Source organism: Benincasa hispida, chromosome 12, assembly GCF_009727055.1.
Source record: "Benincasa hispida cultivar B227 chromosome 12, ASM972705v1, whole genome shotgun sequence".
NCBI lineage: Eukaryota > Viridiplantae > Streptophyta > Magnoliopsida > Cucurbitales > Cucurbitaceae > Benincasa > Benincasa hispida.
The window spans coordinates 27,071,436-27,090,270 of NC_052360.1; the positions used below are offsets into that span (position 1 = coordinate 27,071,436).

General features: G+C 34.9%; 2 pseudogenes; one reads left to right on the forward strand and one right to left on the reverse strand.

Annotated features, from left to right (window-relative positions):
* Window positions 1-2,905: 2,905 nt before the first annotated feature.
* LOC120067469 lies at window positions 2,906-3,724 on the reverse strand (annotated as a pseudogene).
* Window positions 3,725-4,660: 936 nt separating this feature from the next.
* LOC120092700 lies at window positions 4,661-5,648 on the forward strand (annotated as a pseudogene).
* Window positions 5,649-18,835: the final 13,187 nt, after the last annotated feature.

Here is an 18,835-nt window from a genome sequence, read left to right on the forward strand (position 1 = left end):
TTAATTAAGATTTGAAATGTTTTTTACATTTAATTTAGAAAAACGTTTTTCTTGGATTCTTATAAAAAGAACAATGGTTGTTTCAGTCTTCAAGGGTGAGATTTGAGTTTGGCATGATATTTCTCTTTATTAAAAATGATTTAATTTTGAGCAAAGTTTTCATTCAATTTCAATCCTTCTACGATGAGTGTACGACCGAGAAGGATATTGTGTTATCCTTAGAAAGTAACCGGCTTCTGGCGATTTAGCATCGAGGTCACGTCGATTTTACTTTGAAGGCAATGGTATATCCACTGCACAAAGGTAGACATTTGAATCCTATAAGTTTCTTCCAAAAATAAAACACCATGCTTGCTTTGGCATGAAGAAATGCTAAATTAATTTTACTCCAAAAATTAATTTCCATTATATGCCATCACTTCAAAAATAATTAATTCTCTTTCCTTATGTATTTTACTTTTTACCTTAAGTGGTTTTATCCTTTAATACACCAATTTTCTTTCATGGTTGTATATAAGAAATTGTTCTAAAAATGTACAGAACACATATGAGAATATACAATCAGTGTCTACTTTTTAACTTGATTTGAAATTATTTACGTTGCAGACATAAGATTTGAACCAATGAACCATATTGGAAAATCTTTAGATATCTCTTGCAATCTAAAAATAGAGAATATAATATCTCTCACAGTAATGCGTCTAGATCTTCCAGATTAAACCAAATCTACATACCTCGAGAAGTAGAACTTCCATTGCTGAAAAGAAAGAATGGGTATTGGAAGTGGAGATGTATATTGTTGGACTACTAAGTGGAATTCGTTGGGGGGGAGGAAATAGGATTAAAAAGTGGAGAATATATTCAACTTTGGAGCTTCAGAAAAGATGATGAATTTGATGTTTATTGTCTTTGCTTCGTGTGGTTAAGTTAGTACGTTACTAATTTATCATAGGAAAGATTAAGGACTAAAATTGATGATCAAGACTTAGTAGGGACTAAAATAAATATTTTTTTAATAGTTTAGGGATTAAAATAAATATGTTTGAAAGTTTAGAGACTAAAATAGAACGGGATTCAAAGTTTAGGGACCAAAATAGGTAAAAACTTAAATACATTCATGATTGTACTTATCTTTTTCATATCACAAATTGTTCGATCACAATTTGACGAATTCTTGTTACTTTTCTGAAATATTTTATGGTTTTTTTTTTTGTTTGAGTGTTTGGGAAATTATGAATTTCATCATTTATCTATAAGATTGTTAATTTTAGCTCCAATTAACTTTGTTAAAAATATCATTTGATCTCAAACTTTGATGATAATAACAATTTAGTTTCTATACTTCAAATTTATAACAATTTAGTCTCTAAACTTTAATAAATATCAATTTTGTCATTTTAGATTAGGATTTGTAACAATTTAGTTTCTATCTTAAAAAACTAAGATTTAATGAAATTTCTTACACATTTAGATTGATAAACTAATTAAGTGTCAAGTTTTTGTTCATAAATTATAAATATGGGTCTGCTTGGCAACCAATTTATTTTTTTGTTTTCTATTTTTATTCTTGGTTTTTTTTAAAAATAAGTTTGTTGGGTAATTAATTGAATTTTTTGTTTTTACAATTTAAAAAATGGTTTGGAAATTGTGAAGTAATTATGAAAGTAAAAAAAAAAAAAAAAAGAAATGTTTAATTTATAGGATATTTGTAATATATAGTAGAATAAGAGAAAAAATCTAAAAATATATTACATCTTTAAAATATTTGCAAATATGGATGAGTTGACTAATCAATCTTTGAATTTATTTTTAATTTCTAACTTCGCTCTCCCTTTATCTTATTTGATGTACACCTTCTTTTTTTTATTCTTTTTATTTTCTTTCTTTTCTTCGTCAGTTTTTGCTCTTCCCTTTTTTTTTTTTTTTAAAATTTTATTCTTTCCTTTATCCGATTTTTGTTTCTTTCCTTTATTTTTTAGTTTCTTTCATTTTTTTCTTTTTTCCTTTCTTTTTCTTTCCTTTCTTTTTTATTTTCTTTCATGTCCTTTATTTTTTTTTATTTTTTGATCAGGAAATTAAAAAAAAAATTCAAAGATTGACTAGTCAACTCATCTATATTTGTAAATATTTTAAAGATGTAATATATTTTTAGATTTTTTCTCTTATTCTAGTATGTATTACAACTATCCTATAAATTAAAGACTTTTTCTTTTCTGCTTTCATAATTACTTCACAATTTTCAAACCATTTTTTAAATTGTAAAAAAAAAAAAAAAATTCAATTACTTACCAAAAAAACTTGTTTTTAAAAAAACCAAGAATAAAAATAGAAAACAAAAAAATAAATTGGTTGCCAAGCAGACCCGTATTTATAATGTATGAACAAAACTTGACCCTTAATTAGTTTATCAATCTAAATGGGTAAGAAATTTCATTAATCTTAGTTTTTTATGATAGAAACTAAATTCTTACAAATCCTAATCTAAAATGACAAAATTGATATTTATTAAAGTTTAGATACTAAATTGTTATAAATTTGAAAGTAAACTAAATTGTTATTATCATGAAAGTTTGAGATCAAATGATATTTTTAACAAAGTTAATTAGTGCTAAAATTGACAATCTTATAGTAAAGGATGAAATTCAAAATTTTCCAAAAACACAAAAAAAAGTCATAAAATATTTCAAAAAAGGAAGTAACAAGAATTTGCCAATTTGTGATTGAACCATTTGTGAAATGAAGAAGATAGGATCAATGAATGCATTTAAGTTTTTGCTTCATATTAGGTTTAAATACTATTTTGTTCCATAAACTTTGAGTTCGGTTTTATTTTAGTCTCTAAACTTTCAAACATATCTGTTTTGGTCCCTAAACTATTAAAAAAATATTTATTTTGGTCTCTACGGCTAAGTCTTGATAATGTGTTTTAGTCCTTAATCTTTCCTATGTTACATCAAAATACATAATAAATTAGCAATGAACTAACTTAACCATAGTGAAGCAAAGACGATAAGCCTCAAATTCATCATCTTTTCTAATGTTCCAAAGTTGAATATGTTCTCCACTTTTCAGTCCCATTTCCTCCACCAACGAATTCCACTGTGTCGTCAAACAGTACACATTTTCACTTCCAATCTTCCACTTCTTCAAACAAATCATTCTTTCTTCAAGAACATCATCTAAAATCACCACGTTTATCCCTTTCTTATTTTGGTTTTCCACTTCACTCAACATCTTCCTCTCTTACTTTGTTGCAAAATCAAGTAACAGTTTCTTTATCGATAGGGAAAAACGTCCATGGTTCTTGTTTAAATCAGTATCTTGAAGTTTTCTGAATCATCAGTTTAATTTCATACCCACCCATCTCCACGATCCGATCTTTGAATGTCGCCGACATCTTAGGAATCGTCAGATACTTGCTTTGTTTTGCCTTCTTCTTCCTTTATTTCGCCTTTTTCTTCCTCTGTTTCCTATGTTTCTTAGTCCTAGTCGTCAATGTCGACGTCGAAGTTGGCTTCTTTCTCTTATGGGTTTTGTTAATTTTTTCCGATTCAATATGAGTAACAAATTGTGAAAACTCTATTACAATATCCGCAACCTTCAACATAGATAGGGGAATGACAGTCTCAGTCTTGGGTTGTTCTTTCTTTTCGACACTAGAATATCTTCTTCTTCGAGGTATGTAGATTTGGTTTAAATATGGAAGATCTAGATGCATTACCATTGTTATTTCTTTAACACGAAAAAACTTGAAATCAAAACGGAGTAGAATGAATTGAACTGAGTTGGGAGATGAGTGATGGGCATTTATTTATAAGAGTGAATTGAACTAAGTAGGAGATGAGTCGAACTAGGATCTCAATCTCCAGATATGTCAGGAAACTACAACCTTATAGGAATTTAATTTCTAACCTTGATTTTCAATTCCTTTTATGATTTTCTTTGTTACTGCCATAATTGCATTGAGTTTTTAATGAAATTAGATTTTAATTCAAATATTTATCTATATTCTTGTTCTAAATCGAGTTATCTTTTTATTTATTTTTGTTCTTTTTTATATCTATCTATCCTAATCTCTTCGGAGTGGGAGAAGGAAAAGGATTGGAAATACATTTTCATTCTCTCTTTATATATAATTTTAAACTATGCGGGGCAGATTCCCACGAGTCCCATCCTAAAAAAATGGGCGATCTCTAATTCAATAACAAATGTACCCATTTTTTTTGGGATTGGACTCGCTGGAATCTACCACCGTTTAAAATTATATATAGAGAGAGAATGAAAATACACTTTCAATCATTTTTCTTCTCCCACTCCGAAGAGATAGGGAGAGATACATATAAAAAAGAAAAAAAATAAATAAAAAGATAACTCGTTTCAGAACAAGAATATAGATAAATATTTGAATTAAAATCTAATTTCATTAAAAACTCAATGCAATTATGGCAGTAACAAAGAAAATCATAAAAGGAATTGAAAATCAAGGTTAGAAATTAAATTCCTATAAGGTTGTAGTTTTTTGACATATCTGGAGATTGAGATCCTAGTTCGACTCATCTCCTACTTAGTTCAATTCACTCTTATAAATAAATTCCCATCACTCATCTCCTACTCAGTTCAATTCATTCCGTTTTGATTTCAAGTTTTTTCGTGTGCAAAAAATAACGATAGTAATGCATCTAGATCTTCCAAATTTAAACCAAATCTACATACCTCGAAGAAGAAGATCTTCCAGTGTCGAAAAGAAAGAACAACCCAAGATTGAAACTGTCGTTCCCCTGTCTATGTTGGAGGTTGCAGATATTATAATAGAGTTTTCACAATCTATTACTCATATTGAACCCAAAAAAGTTAACAAAACCCACAAAAGAAAGAAGTCAGCTTCAACGCCGATACCGATGACTAGGACTAAGAAACATAGGAAACAGAGGAAGAAGAGGCAAAATAGAGCAAGTATCTAATGATTCCTAAGATGTTGGTGACATTCAGAGATCGGATCGTGGAGATGGGTGGGTATGAAATTAGACTGGTGATTCAGAAACAACTTCAAGATACTGATTTAAAAAAGAACCATTGACGTTTATCCCTACCGATAAAGAAACTATTACTTGATTTTGCAACAGAGGAAGAGAGGAAGATGTTGAGCGAAGTGGAAAACCAAAACAAGAAAGGGATAAACATGGCGATTTTAGATGATGTCCTCGAAGAAAGAATGATTTGTTTGAAGAGTGGAAGATTGGAAATGGAAATGTGTACTGTTTGACGACACAGTGGAATTCGTTGGTGGAGGAAATGGGATTGAAAAGTGGAGAACATATTCAACTTTGGAGATTTAGAAAAGATGATGAATTTGAGACTTATCGTCTTTGCTACGCATAGTTAAGTTAGTTCGTTGCTAATTTATTACGTATTTTGATGTAACATAGGAAAGATTAGGGACTAAAATACATTATCAAGACTTAGCGGTAGAGAGCAAAATAAATATTTTTTTAATAGTTTAGGGACTAAAACATATATGTTTGAAAGTTTAGAGACTAAAATATAACATGATTCAAAGTTTATGGAACAAAATAGTATTTAAACCTAATATGAGGCAAAAACTTAAATGCATTCATTGGTGTTCCTATCTTCTTCATTTCACAAATTGTTCGATCACAATTTGACAAATTCTTGTTACTTCCTTTTCTGAAATATTTTATGACATTTTTTTTTGGTGTTTTTGGGAAATTTTGAATTTCATCCTTTATCTATAAGATTGCCAATTTTAGCACTAATTAACTTTGTTAAAAATATCATTTGATCTCAAACTTTGATGATAATAACAATTTAGTTTCTATACTTTCAAATTTATAACAATTTAGTCTCTAAACTTTAATAAATATCAATTTTGTCATTTTAGATTAGGATTTGTATCAATTTAGTTTCTATCTTAAAAAACTAAGATTTAATGAAATTTCTTACACAATTAGATTGATAAACTAATTAAGAGTCAAGTTTTATTCATAAATTATAAATACGGGCCTGCTTAGTAACTAGATTGTTTTTTTTTTTTATTTTTTTATTTTTAGAATAGGTGATATTATTATACAACAACAAGGAGGATCTCATAGTCTGGGATCAAGGCATCAAAGCAACCAAACACAAGCAAAGGCAAAGCAACAAAACCAAAACAAAGCCAACAGGATACGACCAAAAAAAAACCAACACATAGACGTAAATTCGCAAACCACTAGGAAGAAAGGCAGAGAAAAGAACCCAGAACCCCACAAACTAGGGGCTACAGCAAAATAGAGAACAACGTGAAGTTCAAAAGTAAACAACATCCGTACACACACTAGATAAGACCAAGAAGGTCAACCCACCAGGAAGTCGCACGAGCATGAATCGTAGAGACCATAGGGTGAAATAGAGCAGACACTGACCTCGGTCGACCTTCATGCAGCCGCCGATTACGCTCCTGCCAAATGTAGTATATGGACGCACAATAGAAAACACGGAACAACTTACTACGCACCCCCTTACCCAACCCTACTCGATACAACCAACTCAACTCTACATCCCAACCAGCCACCTGATGCGTCGAACCCAACTGACGCAACACACTAGACCACACCTCTCTCCCAAACCCACACTCAAAAAATAAATGATCCCACGACTCCACACTTCCCCCACACAGAAGATACCTCCCTCTGATAACACATCCCAAATCCTCAACCAATTCCGCATACCCAACCTATCCCTTCTTGCTAACCACACACAAAAGGAGTGACGTGGAATACCACCCCCGCCCACAAAATACCAGCCCAAGACACTCTAGGACGACGAGGACGTATATTCTCCCAAGCACTAACGATAGAAAATTGACCACTAGCATCCGACACCCAAACCCAATAATCCTCTCCCTTCACCCTAGGCCCCACTAACTGGATAAGACCCCAGATCTCAAGCAGCTCCCAAGACACTGTAGGCCACCTCCAACCTCCCTCACCATCTAAGAACTCTGACAACCGCGCTTCCAAACTACTCCTTGCATCATAAACCACCGTAAACCTGTATGAATCCAAAATCGCGCCCCCCGGCAGCCAAGGATCCCACCAAACAAAACAAGACCGTCCATCGCCAATCATCAAACGAACCAGATGCTTGAATCTATCTCTACTTCGCAAGATAGCCCTCAAGCACCACGACCTCTCAACCTCACTTCGAACAGCTCACAGTGACCGCCCACGCATCTGGTTCAGAAATTAATTGAATTTTTTGTTTCTTCAATTTAAAAAATGGTTCGAAAATTGTGAAGTAATTATGAAAGTGAAAAAAGAAGGTTTTTAAATTTTGTTTTTATTTTTGGGTTTGTGGCTGATCCAATTGGTGGAGAGGGAAGTCTTGACTTAAAAGTCTACAAAAGCTTGTCGATCCAAAGTTCTACAAAAGTTTTAATTTATTTTTAATACTTTTGTACATTTGGACCATATTTTCTTTATGGTATTGTGGTTAACTAACAATTACTTTTTGTCTTTTGAGATTTTGGGCTCATATATTAGGTGACGCAATTTTTTAAACATTTTTTATATGAAATTAAATGAAAAATAATTTTCAAAATATTTTCTTATTTTACCCTTCACTTTCACTCAATTTTTCACTTTGTTTTTTCTAACAAGAATATTTTAAATATTTTTTTCAAAACTATTTCAAAATTCAAAGTTTGGTATCGAAAAATACAAATATATTATGAATATTATATAAAAAAAAAAAATAGATGTTCATTGTTTAGTATCCCAAAAGGCATGTGTCACCATTCATGTTGTCCATGTGCCTTGTAGTAATTCATGCTTGTTGTCCATGTAAGTCTACATCCTACTTACCACTTTGTCTATAAATAGTGGTCTTTGGTGGATCTTAAAATGATATACCCATTGGTGATAAATCCACACGAAATTCCACTAAATTTTCATTGTCCAATTATATAATTTGAGTTATTTTATAATTTGAGTTTTTATTTATTTATTTTATTATATAAGAATATTATTATATTATATTTTTCATATCCATATTCCTATTGTGCTCCTCAAACAAGGAGTCTCCAGTTCAAACAGGCGAACCGGGTCTTGAACCGTCTGGGCGAAGCAACGCGTCTCCAACCATCGTTTACTAAACTCCCTGTGATCGTCTACACAATAAAACAAACGCTTCGTTCTATCGCTTACCAACGCTCCCAGAGCTAAACGATTGTTTAGCAAATACTACACGATCGTGTACCTTTTACTAAGCGATGAAGCCTGAGGTACACGATCGCTTAGTGCGCTCCGCATAACGTATGCGTTCCGCGATCGTCTAAACGATTACGATGCAACAAAGTACCATCACCTAAACGATCGCTTAGCTAGCGCCTCTGTATCGTATACGCACGATCGTGTAGGTAGTAACTAAGCGATGAGGCTTGCTAACTACACGATTGTCTAGCACATGCCTTTTACTAAACGATGAGCATCACATGCTCCCACTACGATCGTCTACCTCTAGCGCCTACGCGATCGGGTAACCAATGCTACGCGATAGAGTAAACGATTTACCCCATCACTTAGCATTAGCTAAATGATCGTTTAGTAAATACTACACGATCGTATAGAAAAATCTACACTATCGCTTAGATCAATCCCAACGATCGTTTACCTTAGGCTACACGATACGTCCAATGCTTGGTCTTCTTCCTCGTTGAGAACCATATCTCCATGCTTCGAAACTTCATCACGAACGACTCGACTAACTCAAACTCTTTGAATTACAGACTCAATTGCAAGTTAATTACGCCTAAAAACACAGGGGACCTTACAAATTAACACTTTGTAATTGAAGAAAGCTTTAAACTAAAGGCAATTAAACCCGTAAACATTCATAAACTCCATCAAAAAATGCACTTAACAATTAAACACAAATGCAGAAACCCACCGAGACTGTAAAATGAAGTTCAAAACAGACTTGTAATTTGGAATATCAGAACAACCTGGCTCTGATACCAATTGAAGGAAATCGAACACGAGGATTTCCATGAGCAGCGGAAAGATCATTCCAAATTACAATCATATATGAACTTTACAATTACAATCATAAACAGAAACATATAGTTATGCAATCATTGTAGAAATTACAGCATGATACTACAAATAATCAAGGAGAAATGCTACACATATTTGTAGACTCATCGCCAAGGTCCTTGATCATGAACGCTCAAATACAACAACCTCGAACGCTCATCTAACACGATCGCTACACTGCAAGAACACCGCACACTCGAACTCAACAATCGTCTCAGTCATGAACACCCCAATAGCACGAACAACCTTCACAGACCCTTCCGACAGTGTCAAGTTGAGTATGACACCACCAAGAAGGCTACCTTGGTATTCTCGTGGAGAAATCCAGACATTTGGCTTCGTGTGGACTTGGTTTTAGGTAAAAGACGGAGGAAACAACAATCGTGTATACGATTGAGCAAGTGGGAGAAGGTTGAACCTATCGATTAGGTTGATGCCCATCGTTTAGCAAAAACTAAGCGATCGTTTAGCTCATTGCTTATTTGCGTGTCTATCGCCTACAAACACTACACGATCCTTTAGCTCGTTCCAAGTTGTCGCCTTAGTAAATCCTATTTACTTGACAACTTCCATGAGATTATTTTTCAAGAGAGAAAATCTCAAATTCACAGAATTTAACCTTATTAAAATTAGAAAAACTATTTTCGTTTTATCTCACGATTACCATGAAACCACCAATAACCTCCCACTCAATTTATTATTAGGGAAAAGAAATTTAATTATCCAGTAATTAATATTATTATAAATATAAATGATAACCAACTTATCATACTATATTTATAACCTATAGTTTTAATATTTTATCTCAAGAAACATGTAAACCATAATCTTTTTTCTATTCCATTGTACTTAACGTAAATCTCATTTACATTAATCCTCCACTAGATGTATCTCATACATCATACCGATCATATCATACATAATCGGATTACCTCTTGTTAATTTGACATTTCAAATCAACACCAGAATTAATTCTTAACTAAATCCATTGAGCTACCAAGGGACCTTATGGACCTGTAGCTCGAATCTCCAACAGTACGTGAATAAATGACTAAACTCTTTAGTCATGGGATCCACCATTAACTGCCAGACACTCCACTAAAGACCGACAGCTGAACTCTCTTTACCATAGATATATTATGTGTCCATCTTAACCAATCAGCAGTACGACAACCCTTCACAGATCGCTCGTAAGTACAACTTGGCCAATAACCATTATGCCCTTGTAGTTACATCTAACTCTTTAAGTACCACTGATCCCTCTAATGAACATAATGTTGAGTTTGATGTCCTAAAACTCGTGGTTTGTAAATATTAGAACTTATTATGAGAATTTAATAAATTTGTTATTGAATATATTTTTTTTTTATAAATCCAATAAACATAAGTCTCTTGACTATTATATGAGCACTTGAACTTTATATGGAGACATACAAGTGGATCAAGTTCGAGTAAATAGTCAAAATGATCTATAGTATATGAATAAGGTTGGGTATCTTATTTTAGTAACACTATTGGATGTGGTCTACTCTGTAGTTGTTACAAAGAGTTGTAAAGTACTACAAACGAAGTGATCCTAATTCGTTCATGTTGAGACATGAGGAGTGGGGGTGTCCTGTGCAAATGAGTTTTGTGCAAGATCGGACCATGAAACATGTCATTCTTTCTTCATAACTTTGTTTACTATTTAAGATTGACTATTTCAAAGCGATGACCTAGGTAACTTAACCTTAATCCTGAGTTAACTATGAACTCCTATTTGTTCGAAATTATCCTTTGATTTGCAAACGGTGAGAGTAGATCAATTGCCTCTGCTCAATAAGCTTACAATTTTGGGGATAAGACTAGATGAATAGCTGGGAACATATGGTGCAAGAGGGAATTCACTTCTACCCAATTAGGGTTAGTAGAGAGGTTGTTCCCTTTAAGTGCTAATTCTGGGTCTTGAACAAGAGGCCTCACCCTCTCATTGGCCTAAGAGGGATTCGATTTGTTGATTGGATCACAAATCAATTGTTCATTAGGGGATCAGTAAGACTTCTAAATAAGAGGTAATTTCGGGGGTAAAACAAAGATTCGACCTAGCCGTTATTACGAGAAACCTGTGAAGGGTTAAATTACTAATCATGGTTATATCGAGTGGACATAATATTTCTATATGAGGGGAGTTCAGCTATGGGCTTTAGTGGAATCATCCATTAGTTAACGAATGGGGGTTAGATCGGTCTAATAAGTTTAGTCAATTAGTCTTGGATCGTTGGAGCCCATGATCTGTAGATCTGCGAGGTCTCCTACTAGCTCGTAAATGGATAAGCTCTAGAATAGTGTGATAAGTTAATTTGAAGTGTTCAAATTAGAATTAAATGAATTTGGAGAAATAATATTTAAATATGATTTAAATATTTTAAGATAGTTTTTCCCTTATCTTCTTCTACTAGCTCATCAACAACCCACATTAACTCCAAGCATGAGCTGCATCTCATGTAGCAAATTTCTTTGCATGAATGTCTGCAATATAGTAAAGAGATTGGAGTGTTTTGAAGTGATGGCAACCGAAAAAATTTTTTGAGAAAAATTTGAGAGAAGAAGGTTGTTCTTCTACTTGGTTGCTGTTGTAAGCTTCTCCAATTTCCCTTAATTCCAACTTTTTGAGTCCCACTACTCAATTTTGACCTCCAAGAGGATAGTAGGGAAGATCTTGGGGTGGTCTACTACAAGATGTTGTGGAGATTTACAGCTGAATCAAAGCTTAGAGGAAGTTCTTCAAAGGTATGTCATGAAACCCATTTATTTCTGTTGAAACATGTTTTCTTTTCTGCCAAAATTAATGAATTAGAGTGCTTATGGATCCTGGTTTCTTCTGCTGCACATTAGTACCTTCCAACAACTGGTATCAATATGTTTTATATGAGAATTGTGAAACTGCTGTACTGATATAGTTCTTTAAGTTTTGGCTTTTAATTTCGCTTTGATCTTCCTTTTAAATTTGTAATTGGCTCTTGCTTGATGAGCTTTAATGTGTTCCCAAGAATGTAATTTATTTGGAGTCATTAGAGTTGAAATTAAGCTGCAAATTGAAGAAACAAGCGAAGAGGCCGAGTTGCAGATTCCAGAAAATCAACCTCTGTTCTTATCGTCATTTAGCTTCATGCATTAGACGATGTGAAGAAAAGCTAAGCGATCGTGTAACTTTACGCGTTGATCGTTTAGGTGTTGTGTGCTAAACGATCGTGTACCTACTGGAGCTAAGCGATGTGTTGTATTGCTATATGATGGCACTACACGATCGTGTAGCTTCAGGTGCGATGAAGAGCTATACGATAGTGCTGTGCGATCGCTTACCATGATCGTTTACCTTTAATCGAGAGCTAAACGATGTGTCGAGTTCCTAAGCGATAGCACTACGCGATCATTTACCTCTATACGACAACTAAGCGATGTATCGAGTTGCTAAGCGATAGCACTATGCGATTGCTTACCTATGTGCAGTAGTTGGGCGATGCGTTGAATGCTATACGATGGCATTAAGCGATCACTTACCTTTTGCGTGCATTAAACGATCGGCTTCATGCGTTAGACGATGGAGCTAAGCGATCATGTAGTAAATTATCCGTGTTAAACGAGAGCTACACGATAGTGTTAGACACTAAGCGATCGTGTAGCTTCCTTCGGCACTAGACGATGACACTATGCGATAGAAGGAAAATACTACACGATCGTGTAGCTTTGCTAAACGATCAAGCAAATACTAAAAGATTAGGCAAAATGCAAGACGATGGTCGTCATTGCTAAATGATAAGACTTAGTGAGATTTTGAACATGAGCAAGAGTTGCCGGTTCAATCGGTTCTTTTGTGGTCCGGTTCGGTTCAGCTTCGAATGGTTCTTGGCTGGTTCAGTTCAAACTTGGCTGGTCCGGTTTAGACGGTTCGGGTCTGATTCTAGCTACTTGAGTTCATTTTGGAGTGGTTTGAGCAGTCCATGAGCGGTTCAGAAGCTGTTTTGTAATAATTAGGTTTTATTTGCTTGTTTTTGCCAAAACTAAAGCCATATTAGTTAGTGTTTAATTATTTATGCATGTGATGTATGTTATAATTAAATAAATCTTATATGGCATACAGTATGCCATGTAGATTTAAAATCCCACCATACGAAGCATGCTACATGTATTGAAAGTATGTTATAAATTGTTATAATATATAGTATGCATGTTAGGATTTCTTTTATTTAATATAATAGTTATATTAGATATTGAATGCCTTTGTTTTTTGTCATGGATATTTAGCATATCTAACATTTTGTAAGATATTATAAAATTAGGTTAGACATTTGAAATCCATAACAAAGAACAGCCACATGCTCACTTAGGTTAACCGCTTGTTTTAATAGTTAAAATAGGTCGTTAAACTTGTAAAAGTAGGGTTAAAACTCAACCGGTATATAATCCTGTCGAAGGCTAGGGGTACTTAAGTTGACGGTCTATGGAACACCTTCTACCGGGGATTATAACCGAATAATTGAGCGTTGGTAACCGATTTTATGAGCATTCGTGAGCGATGTGAGGTAATAAAATGGTTTATCACCTAGACATTGTAGGTTAAATCCAATTATAAGAGTTATATTTGGATAAATCACTTAGACTTAGGTTGTATGAAATTAGCCATCATGCCTAAGTAAATATACCCAAAAATTTAAAACACTTCAGTGGGAGAATAAAAGTTAGCTCTCACGTCCTCAAGAGTTCACACCGTGAGATCTATGCTCGACTTCTTGTCGATTTTACCTCGACTGCTCCATACGAAAAGTGTTTGCATGGGTCAATAACAAGGTGAATGGGGAAGTGGTTCATAGTAAGTGGGTGAAGGAAATGTGTCAACATTGTCCTATGGTCTCCTCTATTAGTTTGAACTGTGAGATTCCTGTTGCACCTGCTATCGTTTTTATGCAGCACTAGCTAATCGTTAACCACGACGATCCCCATGGAGGGTTGTAACAACCCAGGCTTCAGTAAAATGAATATGGTCTTATAGTTCCGTCTTGGGTATTGTCTTTTATTTCGGAGGCATACTCACACCGTTCTGTAAGATCTGAAAATGGCGGTTCTACACTTATAAAACTTACTAAGTGTTCGTAATGATCTTGACCGAAAACAATAATTAAATGACTATTGGTATATAAGTTATTCTGAAGATAGTATTTGGTCAAGAACTGTCTTACTTTTGTGAAGGAATTCTTGACTGCCCCACGGTAGCATTTGTTCTAAATCACTTAAGTATCGTTGCAAAAATAATGATTATGGGTACATTATCACTTTGCTAAAACTTGATGGATTTAAAAGCAATTCACTTATAAAATTTGTTTATAATTTTAGAATGACGAGTTATATTATACAATTGTTGGCTTCAGACAAACTGATTGGGGACAACTATGTTAACTAGAAATCGAATTTGAATACAATACTCACAATTGACGATTTGAGATTTGTCTTAACGGAGGAATGTCCTCCTATTCCTAGCTCAAATTCCAACCGAACTTTTTGGGAAGTGTCTGATAGATGGATCAGGGCGAATGATAAAGCTCGTGCTTATATCCTCGCTAGCCTATCTGACGTTTTGACGAAAAAACACGAAGATATGAACACTGCCAAAGAGATTATGGAATCTCTAAGAGGGATGTTTGGATAGCCGTCTTTCACCCTGAGGTATGATACTATCAACTACGTTTACAATAGTTGCATGAAAAAGGGGACCAATGTTTGTGAACATGTTCTGGACATGATGGTCCACTTTAATGTGGCTACAGTGAACGGTGCTATGATGGATGAGAGAAGTCAAATTGGATTTATTCTAGAATTTCTTCCAAAGAGTTTTTTGCAATTTTGTACCAATGCCTTGATGAATAAAATCGAATACAACTTGACAACTCTACTTAATGAGCTGCAGGCGTTTTAGACCATGTTGAGAACTAAGGGTCTGGAATCAGTACCAAAAGTAAATGTTGCTTCTGTTCAGAAGAGAGGAATGTCCTCCAAGCCTAAAGTTGCCTCCTCTTCGCAGACTAAGAGTATTCCAGCGAAGAAAGACAAAGGGAAAGGGAAATAGAAGCTTGTTGGCAGAAGAGCAAGAAAATCGCTGCAGAGAAAGGGAAATGTTTCCACTACTACGAGCAAGGGCACTGGAAAAGAAATTGCCTTAAATATCTTGCAGAGAAGAGAGCAGAGAAAGGCAAACAGGCTACTTAGAACCTGGAGACCATTTGCTCAGCTCATCCAGTAGAAGAAGTTGCTGATGAAGATGTAAATTACCTGCTTTTGTTAAATCTTGTAATGAACCTATTGTACTTATTTTGTTTTGAATGAAATTTTCATTTTCAGGAAATATGTTTGTTCAATCTCATAGAAACTTCTGTTAAGAATCAAAACTGTTAAAAGCCATTTGCAAATATTCAGATATTTAAACGGCTAAGATCGAAGTATAATAAATTTAAGATTTCTAGAGCTGACTGTTAACAAGAGTTGTTAAGGCAGGTCAGGCGCATCTTAATCAAAGAGTTGAGTGTATCTCAATGTAGTGGGAGGAAAGTGTGCTTCCTGGCCATTATTGAGAAATAGATGCATTCCTCATATAGTTTAATGAGAAGCCTATTTGTACACTAATGTGTTTATAATGATTCTCTCAGCTAAAGTGTTTAAGAATCATCTAGTAAGACTAGAAATACCAGAGGTCAATAACCTAGAGCAAGTGGGAGAAATATCAGGTATGAGATACCGAATGGTAAAACCATGGGTAGGGGATGCCCTAGTTTATTGTATTTCTCTATAAAACTTAGAAACTCATTCTTATATATCAGATATATAAGTTACCACTGGAGTTTTAGTCCAAGTGGGCTTTATGTCCTAAAACTCGTGGTTTGTAAATATTAGAACTTATTCTAAGAATTCAATAAAGTTGTTATTGAATATATATTTTTTAGAAATCCAATAAACTTAAGTCCCTTGACTATTATATGAGTACTTGAACTTTATCTGGGACATACAAGTGGATAAGGTTTGAGTAAATAGTCGAAATGATCTATAGTATATGAATAGGGTTGGGTACCTTATTCTGGTAACACTATTGGATGCGACCTACTCTATAGTTGTTACAAAGAGTTATAAAGTGCTATAAACGAAGTGACCCTAATTCATTCATGTTGAGACATGAGGAGTGGGGGTGTCCTGTGCAAATGAGTTTTGTGCAAGATTGGACCATGAAACCAGTCACTCTTACTTTACAATGTTGTTTACTGTTTAAGACTAACTATTTCAAAGCGATGACCTAGGTAACTTAACCTTAATCCTGAGTTAACTATGAACTCCTATTTGTTCGGGATTATCCTTTGATCTACAAACAGTGAGAGTAGACCAATTGCCTCCGCTCAATAATCTTACCATTTTGGGGATATGATCGGATGAATAGCTGGTCAAGAGGGAATTCACTCCTACTCGATTAGGGTTAGTAGAGAGGTTGTTCCCTTTAAGTGTTGATTCTAGGTCTTGAACAAGAGACCTCACCCTCTCTTTGGCCTGAGAGGGATTCGATTTGTTGATTAGATCACAAATCAATTATTCATTAGGGGATCAGTGGGACTTAAGGAACAAGAGGTAATTTCGAGGGTAAAATAGAGATTCGACCTAGCCGTTATTATGAGCAACCTGTAAAGGGTTAACTTACTAATAATGGTTATATCGAGTGGACATAATAAATCTACAGTGAGGTGAGTTCAGCTATGAGCTTTAGTAGAATCACCCATTAGTTAACGAATGGGAGTTAGATCGGTCTAATGAATTTGCCAATTAATCTTGGATCGTTGGAGCCCATGATTTGTGTTGGGGTTGATGCCCTAAAGTCTCGTATCTCATAGTTTGTAAACAGTATGTATGAATGCTTATGTTATTAATATCTGATATTTACTTCACATCTTGTATTTTTGCTCAGTTACTTGTTTTATTTGCTTTACCACAAACCAATAAACATAAAATCCCTGGTTATCTGTATGTGACTCAAGCATGTATATGGTCACATATAAGTGGATCATGTCTTGAAAGATAACCAAAATGGTTTGTAGTATATGGATAAAGGAGAGAAACCTTATCGTAGTAACGCTACGGATGCGGCCCACTTTGTAGAATGGTCACAAGTGTTGTGACTTGTCACAAAGGGTCTGATCCTGATCATTTGTGTTGGGGACATGCCCCCCCGGGCATCTTATACAAAGAGTTTGTATAAGACCTGTCCACAAAGTGTTAACGTCTCGTTATATAACACCGTTCATGACAGAGACTTCACTTCAGTAGGATGACCATAGGTAAGATGACCTCAATCCTGAGTGAGTTGGGAACTCCTGCCATTGAGTGCGGTCCTTTGATTTGTATAGGTGCGAGTGGCCAGGTCACCGATTCAAACCTACCATTTTGGGGATTCGTATTATTTGGGAGCTGGGAACTCAGGTACACAAGATGAAATTCACTCCTTCCCTGAGCCAGGGGTAAGTAGATAGATGGCTCCCTTAAGGGCTGATTCCGGGGCTTGAACGATATGGCGCCACACACCTTCTCTTGGCCCGAGAGGTGTTCACACATAGTTGGACTATGTTGTATTGTTCATTAGAGGAATCAGTGGTACCTATGGAGTGAGATATAACTACAGGAGCAAAATTTTAATTTGGCCCAGCTGTACTTACGAGCATTTGTGAAGGGTCATCGTACTCATAATTGGTTATATGAGTGGTAAGCGATTTGGGCAAGCGTTGCAGTTCTTCGAAGAAGGAGGCGATCTAGGGTTGATCACATCGTGCAGAAGATGTTTTACGCGATCGCTGTTGATCGCATCCTAAAGATGAAGGAGTACACGATTGCGGTTGAACACATCGGTTAAACGATGGGGTATGCGATCAAGAGTTGATCGTATCGTATTGATGATCAGGTACGTGATCGCTGAGTATCGCTCCGTGTAGACGATGAGATACTCACAGATCTCTTAACGCGCGGGCGCGCTAGACGATCGTTTAGGTCAGCAAGCTTCATCGCTTAGTAACTGACTAAACAATCGATTAACATCGTAAGGTAAATCGTTTACCTGGTTGCACGCATCATATAAACGATGAGATGCTCGCGTATCGTTTAAAGCACGCGCGCTAGACGATCGTTTAGTTTAGCAAGCTGCATCGCTTAGTAACTGACTAAACGATCGCTTAGTAACTCAAGGTAAATCGTTTACCTGTCGTCTGGCACACGATCGCATAGATGATCAGGCATCGCAACCTTGTCGTCGTCTACGTGATTGTTTAAATTATGCTTCTATTGTCTAGTGCGCACTGAACGATCGTCTACCCCTGCGGCTTTTGCTACGTGATGAAGACCTCCTGGCGGTTCAAGACCCGGTTCGCTTGTGAACCGGTTTGCTCGATGAAAAATGTAATAGATAGGATTTTTTTTTTCATTTCGATTTTTGTAAAGGCTCATTCTGGTCCATTAATTCTTTATTTATTACATGTGATGTATGTTTTTATATGTCATATGGTATGCACATATAGTACATCCCACCTTAGGTTATGAAATGGTCATGCATCATCTCTTTATTGTAATTGTTATAATTTAGAGAAGCATGATTTAATTATGTAAGAGCATGCTCATGCATCATATAATATAAGAATTATATTTATGCATGCATAAAAAGTATTGACGTGCATCCTCTTTATATTATA